Here is a 10,227-nt window from a genome sequence, read left to right as displayed (position 1 = left end):
GGAAGCCAGAACCTGAGCTAAAGTCAGCATCTTGAACTTCTCCTACCGGAGGAAAGCATTGACGCTCCTGAGGTCCAAGATAGGGCGTAGGCCCCTTTTGCCCTTCTTGGGAACCAGAAAGTAGTGGGAGCAACAACCCCGTCCTACTTCTGGGCCAGGAACGCGCTCGATGGCCCCCTTGGCCAAGAGGGCGTAACTTCCTCCTGCAGAAGTCGCAAGTGATCCCCCGATATGCGGTGGTTCTGCAGTGGCATGGCTGGAGGGGTCGCCTCGAAGGTGGATAGTAGCCACTTCGGACGATTTGCAGCACCCACCTCTCCAAAGTGATGGTACGCCAGTGGAGCGTGCGCGCTTGTTTATCTTCTCGTTCTGTTTTGTTTTTCTTGTTTGAACAAAATGCCATTCTTTTCGGTTGCCATGGTTTAGCCATTCGGAGCTCCTAGTCAGCCAAGGGGACAATTACTTTGAAATAAATTTGAAGGGAAAGTGTTTTAATAATAGTAGAAGAGCTGACATCTCCTATAGACCTACTGCCAACGCCTTTCCACTTATGGGGTTTGCATTTCGCAATCCTTGGAATGAACAGCTGCTTCCTTGCCCATCTAGAGTCATTTTGTTGTACTTTATGTTCATATTTAGTCCTCTGACGGAATATTGCCTCTGTTCCTATGACATTTGAGCACCCGAATCAATGAGGCAATTAACTTTACACATTTTAGGACCTGACGGGCGGCATGCACAGCTTATAATGTATATTTTAAATTAAGTTGAGGGCTCACGACACACAATAGAGAGATAGCGAAGCCTCTGGATGACGCACATTACACTACTCTCAGAAGACTGTACCTAGGTATTCCCAATCAAGCGTAAACATTTGAGAGAAGCCAGCATCCACCTTGTCCAACACGGTTATATAAAAACTTAGTTACCAGCCCAAATTTCTACCTTGCTATTGCGGCCTCTCATGCCTGCAGTGTGATAGAGAGGTGTATTAGAAATCCCATTCTCCATCCTGGAGTAGATTCCTGTGCCCGACAACACTGTTAGTAAAAGAGAACAGCTTTGCCTTGCTCGCTCCTAACATTACAGAAGGCTAGTGTAGTTGTTCGGCCTTTAGTATCCTTGCTTAGCTTTTTAATTTCCCCAAAACATTTGGTGCATACTCTTTTTTTTTTTTTTGCCAATATTTGGTGCAAAGTTCATTTTGCATGAGCCTTCTAACTGGTAGCATTGAATGGCAGCTGTCCCTTTTCAGATGCCTTTTTAGAAATTTCTTTGGTCCCCTGCCTTCAGTTGTGCTTTTACTTCTGTCTTAGACAAGACATTCTTACTTAAAACTCTATTTGTTAGAAGATAATCTCAAATGTATTTGGTGTTTCAAATATTTGAAGGATTCAGGTGTACAAATGCAGCTGTATTCCCCAGTACGCCCTAGCCAACATGCTCAGAAACCTTAAGCTAGCGATCTATTTTGAATCCGCTCATTGGCTCCCAGAATTGCCCTTTCGTCTACCTTCATGTAAAAGGTATGATGGTTAAGCCAGACTCCATGGGAACCCTTAGAACAACAAGCCTCTGACTTGCCTTGGCTAGACAGAAGTGATTTTGTGTGCTCCCTTCCTGGCCATTGGGCCCTACAACTGTTTGAGTTCATAGTGAGTTTACTTGTAATTTAGCCCGACAATCCCCTTTTCACCCTTAGTCAGCGTGAATCTCACTTGCATGCATGTATTTTTTGTGTAGTGCAAACCTAACCGGGAAGCAGTGGAGTACTGTATACTGTTATACTGTTAAACAACACAATCGCATTTCTCATATATTCATTTTTTGACACCGCGAGATTTCGTGATTTTTCAGGAATTATTCAATCACGATGTTCATAGTCCGCAGGTTCGAAGTCCACAGAATAGCCACTAGATCGCATCTCCTCCTCAACTAAAGTTCCTCCTCTTGGTTCCAAGGCGTGATCTCCAGGTACTTCTGTGACTGTATACAGTAGTGCTGGCTGGTACGTGGTGAACGTAAGCTTGAACATGTAAAGGATGGTTCACGATCCAACACAAAGCAAACCTTTGAGACTTTGGCCTTTGTAAATGAACCGCATTTTCTTCTTTACCTGCATCCTAAGTCTAGTTGAGAGCATCCGCCAGTTCACACCTAGAGTGCTCAATGGAGAACCAATCACATTTTTCCTAAACCACTTTTTTAACTGAATGAAAGGCGTGGCAGAATAGTTGTGTACTTAAGAGTGAGACCTCACTGAGAGGAATCCATTCCTTTGAACATACGAATGCTTGGAAATGACGCTCATTGAATTAGGTCTGTATTGACAAGATGCATGTTCTCCCCCTGTGCTGTATATTTTAGAAATGTAGCATGCATAGCAGTATAACTGGGTGAAGCAAGCAGTGTTGAAAGGCCTAGTGGCTGTCCATTCCAGACACTCCAGGTCATCTTTCTTAAATGGCAAGCGCTCAGACAGTGTATGCTGTATTAAGAAGACAGAAGTCATTGAGCCCCTGCAGCCAAGTCAGACATAACTGGTCATTGTGCAGCATGTGCGTAAAACACGTTTCTGGACACAACAGTAGATGGAAAGAGAGTATGCAATGAATGAATGACATATTGGCAGAGCAGGAACAGTTCCCAAATCCAGGCATCCCACCACAGGAGTACAAGGATCTTCTGAGAGGAGGTACAACTAAGGAGTACCTAAAATGCATTAAACAGCCATGAAGCTCACGAGGTAGATTGTTCCAGAGCTTGGCCGCCTGAATTCTAAAAGATCTGCCGCTACGTCTGGCCGTGACAAAACGGGGCTTGACCATCAGATTGGCCAAAGAAGAGCATAGGATCCATGGAGGAACATAGGGTTGAATCAGAGTATGCAAAAAAGGAGGGCCCTAGTTCTCTCTGGCTGTTTATGTAATAAACGGAGATTTCAAATGAATTCTCTTAAATACAGGAAGTCTGAAAAATCTGCAGCGCTCAGAAGCAATCTGCTGTCTTGGGAAGTTCAAAATCGGGTGGGCTGCTGCATTTTGTACCAATTGATGTCTCCTGATCAAATATTTTGGAGTGCCCAGATGAACAGGATTGGCATAACAAAGCCTAGATGAGAGGAGAACTTGTCCCACATCTTTGTGAGTGGAAGATGGCAAGGGGCCTAATACGTTTGAGAGAGCAGGAGGGTAAAGCAGAAAGCTGAAACTTCTGAAATCTGAATGCCAAAAAAACCTAATCACATTTTGTCCCAGGTTTCTGTCTGACTTCACTGGCAACAAAGGAAGTCCAATTGCAGAAAGCCACCAAGTGTGAGACCAATTAGATTGGGACTTACGGAAAATAAGGATTTCACTGGTCTCCCCATTGAGTTGCTGACACCTTTTCTTAATTCACATCGATAAGGCAGACTTTGAGCAAGTTTCCTTTCAGAACGATGTTTCGTCTGATGCTTCATATATCTGTTATATTAGAAAACATATTTTTTTTTGACTACATGATTTCAAAAGTGCATTAACCAAATGATGGTAACTTTGACCATCTATTGCCGTAAGACATCCATATGTTGAGACACCCTAGTGATTTTCATTGCGTTGGGTGGAAGTCCTTTCACTTTGACTTTTTCCCACATTAGTGGCAAAGTATTCATAAGAGTAAATACAGAGTACTAAAAAGTTGTTTCATGTTTCGCATATTTAGTTTTTTAGATTGGTGTTTGGCTTGATACGTGCCGTCTAAAAAATTTCGGTATAGCTCAAAATGTAATCTGATACATTTTGAATGGTGTCTATAAGGCAACTGACTTAGTGAGTACTCGTGGCTCAGTGGACTAATGCGTCCACTGCAGGGGCCTGTGTTCGACCTCATGGTCACAGGTTCAAATGCCGGCGGGTCCACTCAGCCTTTCATCCATCTGAGGTCGATAAAATGAGTACCATTGAGTTGGGTAACAATAAACATCTGTTATTCAGCGCCAAGATCCTTCAGGGTGAACGTGTGCTTTACAAATACACGTTATGTTATGGTAATCTTACTAGATTTAAGAAAACTGGAAGGACAGATTATCTATTATCTTAAAACCTCAGAGAGACTCCTTGAGAGCCATATTAATTTATCTTCTAAACCTTCTAATATGGACCAAATCACTTAAGGGAAGTGATTTGAATGCAAGTCAGTTTAGCTGCGAGGGTACCAAGGAATGAAACAAACTGATCTTGTGCAAAAATATGCATAATGTTGCCAAGACTAAGAATGGAATAAAAACTGCCCAGTGCACATTTTCAAGATTTATGTTTTTAGGTCTCGCCTAGGCAGCGCGTGCTGCCCTAGGAGAGGGCCTATAGCAATCGGTCTTGACTTTTGAAGCACTCGCACTCGTGCCGGCATCCACCTTGCGGGAGCGAGCAGCGGTGTGCGTGCTAATTGGAAACAGATTGCCTACGTGCCGCTGCTTGCTCTCGTGGATGCAAGCACAAGTGCTCGCCCCGACTCCTCGCATTATAGCGCTCTCATCCATCACCTCCTGGGAGCTGCATGCCATGCCTGGAGGGCCTTTCTCCTTTCTTCTGTGCCCATCCGATTAAACCTCTTATTTCTCCCAGACACCGGTATTTAATCTGTTTTTGCGCGTACTGACGCCTGCGCCATTGCCGGAGTGTTAAGCAATGAATTTAGTTTTTTTTTTTTTAATTAAAAGCACACACTTCACGATCCTCCTCGGCCTGTGGCGAGAGATGGGAGGGCGCCGCTTCTTCCTCCTCCAAATGGCTTGCCTTTCCCTCTAAAAGGTATTGCTATTTTTCTTTCCCCGCCCACATATTTTCTATAAGTTGTCCTTAAATAACCCAGCGGAGTCTGCCTTTCAATGTTAATTGTCAGCAGAGTTTCGACCGTTTTAATGAAAAATTGTTAACTTCCAAGACCAACAGAAATAGGGCGATGCCGTTTCAAGCAATGGAAAAAAAGGTTCACTTTTCACAAGGTCGCCTGGCTTTAAAAAAAGAAAAAAAAAAGCGCATGTAAAGAAAAAACACTTATTTTGGTCACTCGGATACTATTCCATCACACGGCTGCTTCTTGCTGTTTGTTTACCAGACAACTAACAATTCGTGCGTAAACCTAAAACGTTTATCCTGTCTTTCCAAAACAAATTAATTATTTAGACATTTTATTTAAACACGTATTTTTGTTGCAAAATAATTGATACACCGTAGGACTCTATAGTAGACTTTTTGTTGTCAACTTAAATAATATTGCCCATTTTAGAATAATTGATTAAAAACATTTTTGTTAGTGAATTGCAAGTCTTGTCTACAATGTTTTGTTTTTGGGCATGAGCACCATTGAAAGATGGCAAGTCTGTATATAATGGGTCGTCTTTCTTGTAGAGGAGTGAGGGGAATTTTACTGTGTATCGAAGTTCTCGCTCTAGTGTGTGTGGGAGTACACCAGCATGGAGTTTGCTTTATTCGCTCTTAATGCTACCCTGGTTTTTGTGTAGAGTATTTGGAAGTTGTTTCACAAGTTTATTTCAATATCAGCGTGAATAAATAGTTCTGCTATTACACTTGTTACACCCTTTATTCATCCGTGTCTTGTGGGAGGTGGTATTGTGGAAAGTTTTGAGCTAATGTTCTGGTGCGGTGGGTTTACAGTGGTGGGTTCACCACCAAGGGTGGGGTTGTTGAGGTTGCATGGGTACTCTCGAATTGTTGCGCATCTGGGGGTATCTGTATTGTATTGGTGTTTGGGGAAGAGCTTTAAGCTGGTATGGCACGTCTGGAGAGATGTTGAAGGTGCTTCTGGATTTTCCTGCCAATTGCTACTGTTAGGGTTTGAATGCCTGATCATTTGAGACCCAAGCTGGTTCTCACTTCTTTTCTTGCCCCTAATTATCGAATTTCTGGTTGCTCTAGGGTGCTGTGCCTGTTGGTGTCAAAGCTTCTATGTTAAATAAATACACTTTTTCGTTAAATAGCACAGAAGGAAGCCCATCCTTGAGTGTGTGTAATTGTTCATCAGTGGCACGTGAAGTAACAGTAGATGTTGCAGCACCCAGGCTAATTTGCTGTATGGCTAAATACTTATAAGGTCCCAAAGGCGAGACCTATTGGCTATGCCAATGCTTGTTACTATTTGTTATGGGCTTGATACCACAGACTCTCTTGGTAGAGCCATAGGCACCAGTGTAGTAGCCCTTTGCAGGGGATAATACGGACTCTGCCATTGAGTGCTCCAAAGATAGCAGGACCGCAGCGCATTACCTTGGCCTATCTGTTCCTCACTGCCAGCCGCATCACCAATTGTGCCACCTCCATGGTTATGGTAAGTGCTTTGAGTATTACCAGCAGACCTAGCCATTACAACAATTGCTCCAGCCCTTTTGTTGCCGTGGCAGCAGTGCCCACAGAACATGTGGAAAAGAGTGACAGTGCACAGTCTTACATCCCTTGAGCTGCCACAGCCCTCCAACCTTTTTAGCATGCCATTCACCGAACATAGCCACCATATCAGAAATAGGATCTGACATTTTCTGTCGGAGTGGCAGGCAATAACTTCGGGCACGTGATCCTGCATATTGTTCAATTGGGTTACGCCTTACCATTCCTTGATACCCAGCCATGCCTTCCACCATTTTCCAACCTGTGACAGAACACCATTTGTCCCTATTGCAGCAGGAAATACGTGCTCTTTTGACCGAAGAAGCCCTAGAGAGTGCACAGGCACCAGACCTTGGCTGTGGTGGTTATGACTGCTACTTCTTGTGACCGAAAAAGGCAGAAGCCTCTCTTTCCATTTTAAAAGTTTGTGCTGTCAATGCTTTTCTGTGGAAGGTCAAATTCAGGAGGCTCTCCCTGGCCCAGATCTTGTCTGCCCCTGACTGTGGAGACTGGATGGTGGTGTTGGACCTACTAGATGCCTACTTCCATATCTCCATCCTTCAGGCATGCAAGCACTACTTGCAGTTAAAGGTAAGCCAGGAGCATTCTAAGTTTACTGTGCTCCATTTGGCCCTACCAACCCCCCTTGGGTGTTCACTAAAGTGATGACTTTGTTTGCAGCACATCTTCAGAAGTTGGAGGTTCCAGTCTTTCCCTGCCTTGACAACTGGCTGTTGAAGATAGGTTTGACCCATCCATTCTTAACCTGCCTCCAGACTCTAGCGAACCTTTTGTCATTTTTAAGGTTCACTGTCAGTGTGCCGAAGTTACACCTGACTCTTTTGCAGGCGCTTTACTTCATCTGAACCATTCTAGACACAGTTTAGTTTTGCACCTTTCCTCCAGAAAATAGTCTAGGACATTCTGGCTATGATCCTGAGATTTCAGTCTGTCTTGGATCTCAGTGAGGGTGACTCTGAAGCTATTCGGACTTGATGGCCTCCTGCATCCTGCGCTTGATGCGCACCAGATGGTGTATGCAGGATCTGAAGTGGGATTTTATGTCCCAGGAGGCACAGCACCTGATAGTGATCGCTCCAATCAGGTCCTGACTTTAGAGGAGGGTGTAAAAGACCTGCAGAAGTGGCTGCTGAACTGCATTTTGGTCAGACACAGACCACTGTCCCTTCCCCACCAGAAGCTGACACTGGTGACCGATGCATCACTCCTGGGTTGCGGTGGCCACCGGGGTGGAGTGCAGATCAAAGCCCTCTGGTTCCCAGCAGATGCTCGCCCCGCATCAATCTGCTGGAGCTCTGAGCCATTCTCTTGGAGTTAAAGGCTTTCCTTTTGCCAAAGGAAAGCTGGTGCAGGTGCTCACAGACAACACCACCTCTATGTGATACTGCAAGAACGGGAAGGGGTTGGGTTGTGACCCAGTGCCAAGATGCTCCGCGTCTATGGACGTGACTGGAACGCCAGCAGATTTTCCTGGTGGTTGCCACTCAGTGAGATCTCTGAATGTTGAGGCCGACTAATTCAGCCATCGTCGCCTGGCTGTTACATCTGTAGGTGGTGCAAGGATTGTGCCACAAATGGGAGACCCTTAACTTGATCTTTTTGGAGAGAGTGGTATCCTGACCTCCTGGGCATGACCGTCAGTCCTCTGATCTGGCTACTCCTTCTGGAGGATCTCCTGTTACAGTAGTAGACCGGGTCCTGCGCCCGAAGCTGCGCAGGCTCCACCTCCATGCTTTGAGATTAGGCAACTGCAGTTGTGAGCTTTTGGTCTTCCTTCTGAAAATGTTGATGTTATATTGGCAGCCAGGCTTCCCTCAACCAAGATAGCGTATGCTTGCTGCTTGGATGAGTTCATGGTTTGGGGTGCTACCAAGCAGATTGACCCACTTCAGGCTAACCATTCCTATGTGCTGTTTGTTTTGTCTTTCTTCCAGAAAGGACTTCCTTTTGGCACCGTTAAAGGGTATTTGTCATCTCTCGTCTTTTTAGGTTGCATGACTAGCCCTCTTTGTTTAAATCCTTTATAGTGATTTTGTTTTCTCAAGGGTTTACAGTATGTTTTCTCTTTTTCCGTTCATTATGCCCCCATGGGATTTACATTTGGTTCTTACATTCCTTTTGTGTGCTCCCTTAAAACATCTGCGCAGCTTTCCTCTTTGGCAGCTTACTTTCAAGCTATTCTTTTTTGTTGACATAATATAGGCATGGTAGGTGAGCAAGCTAAAAGCCCCTTCCTTCATTCCACCTTATACCACTTTCTACACAGAAAAGCTGCGTCTATGGACTCAAACTTCTTTCCTCCCAACGGTAGTGACTCCATATCATATCTGAAAGATAACTGTAGTGGACGAGTGAAGCACTCCTTATTTCTTCAAAGCTCAACAATCTAACCTATTTGTCTCTGCGTGCACCAGTGGTGTGTGTGCTGTCAGGACACGCCCTAATACTGAACCACCCTATTTCAAGTCAGGGTGACCTGACCACTGTGCACTTTAGCTCAATGCTACTGCACTGTCATTTTCAACGCAAAAATCACAATTTGATTCACAAATTCTTCAAAAAATCTATAAATGTATACACATTATACATCAAAACATATAAACACCACAATGCGTTCAGAGGCGGGGTGCCTCTCCAGGACATTTACCAGGTGGTTACATGGGCTTCCCTCCACACATTCACAAAACACTATTGTCTGGATATTGAGGTCCGTCAAAAGAGGCATTTTGTCCACTCAGTCCAGAAGAACACTTTGGTTTGATCCAGTTCACAACTCTGCGATCTTGGAGGTACTTGTCGTACTAAGGACTCCATGTAACAGAAAGAGGAGTAGAACTGGGTTATTTGACATCCCTAATTCCAGTCAGGTAAGTGGTTTACACACTTCTACAGTCAACACTGTCAACATCTGACCAAATGACAGCTGACTGTTCCACAGAACATCCAAGGTAAGAACACAGGTGGAGAAAAGGGAGACAGAAGATACCATGGGAAAATAAACAAAGCGAGCTAAGATACAACACACTTCCCTTCATGGGAAAAAAAGACGCAACGTGCATAACTTTATTGAAATAAGGAAAATCAATACAGTGTTGCAAATGAAGTTATGCAGAATATGGCAATTGGAATTAAACAGTAGAACAATTAACTTACTTTAAAAAAAGTAATCCTATCAAAACAATCCTTCCGCAATTTGGGTGGCACTGAGATGTTCCTTGTTAGAAGCTGGCTCTTTACATAGTGGACTAAAAAGATGTGCTGAGTGTAAAGAGTCCAGGCAAAACTCAGCTGGTGTACAGTGTCACAAATGTCACCCAAAATGCTCTTTATTGATCATGTGAACTAGCAGTTAGGCCTATCAGTGGATAGCGCTAAGCATTTATTGCTCAAAACAAAGGCAGTAAGTGAGACACTCAATGAAGAAATCAGACACGTACTTTTCTAGTTATTTATTTTTACAGGTTTCAAAAGTTGACTCGGTGCAATTTCTGGAGTTTTAATGTTATATGACCGTACTGCATTCGGTCACTTGGCAGTGACATACATGACCCTTCTCCTGGACTTAAGGGAAGTATGGAGCAAAGCCCAAGGCAGCACCAACAGGTCACTCCAGGCAGCACTGGGGCGGCCGGCTGCAGAGGTGCGTTACTGCGTTGGGTGCCCAATCGACTTCAATGGAGATTGGTCCGGTTAGAAAGAGGCTGCAAGCAGATGACGGGGTGCCAGACCAAGGGAACCCACGGGGGGTGTTTAACCCTTGAGATGCTCGGCCACATAGGGACACCGTTGGTCCACTTCTCCTCTGGCAGGGGGGTACAGGTGC

This window comes from Triturus cristatus, chromosome 12 (genome assembly GCF_964204655.1).
Source record: "Triturus cristatus chromosome 12, aTriCri1.1, whole genome shotgun sequence".
Lineage (NCBI taxonomy): Eukaryota > Metazoa > Chordata > Amphibia > Caudata > Salamandridae > Triturus > Triturus cristatus.
The sequence above is the reverse complement of the archived record's forward strand: the minus strand, read 5'-3'. Positions refer to the sequence as shown.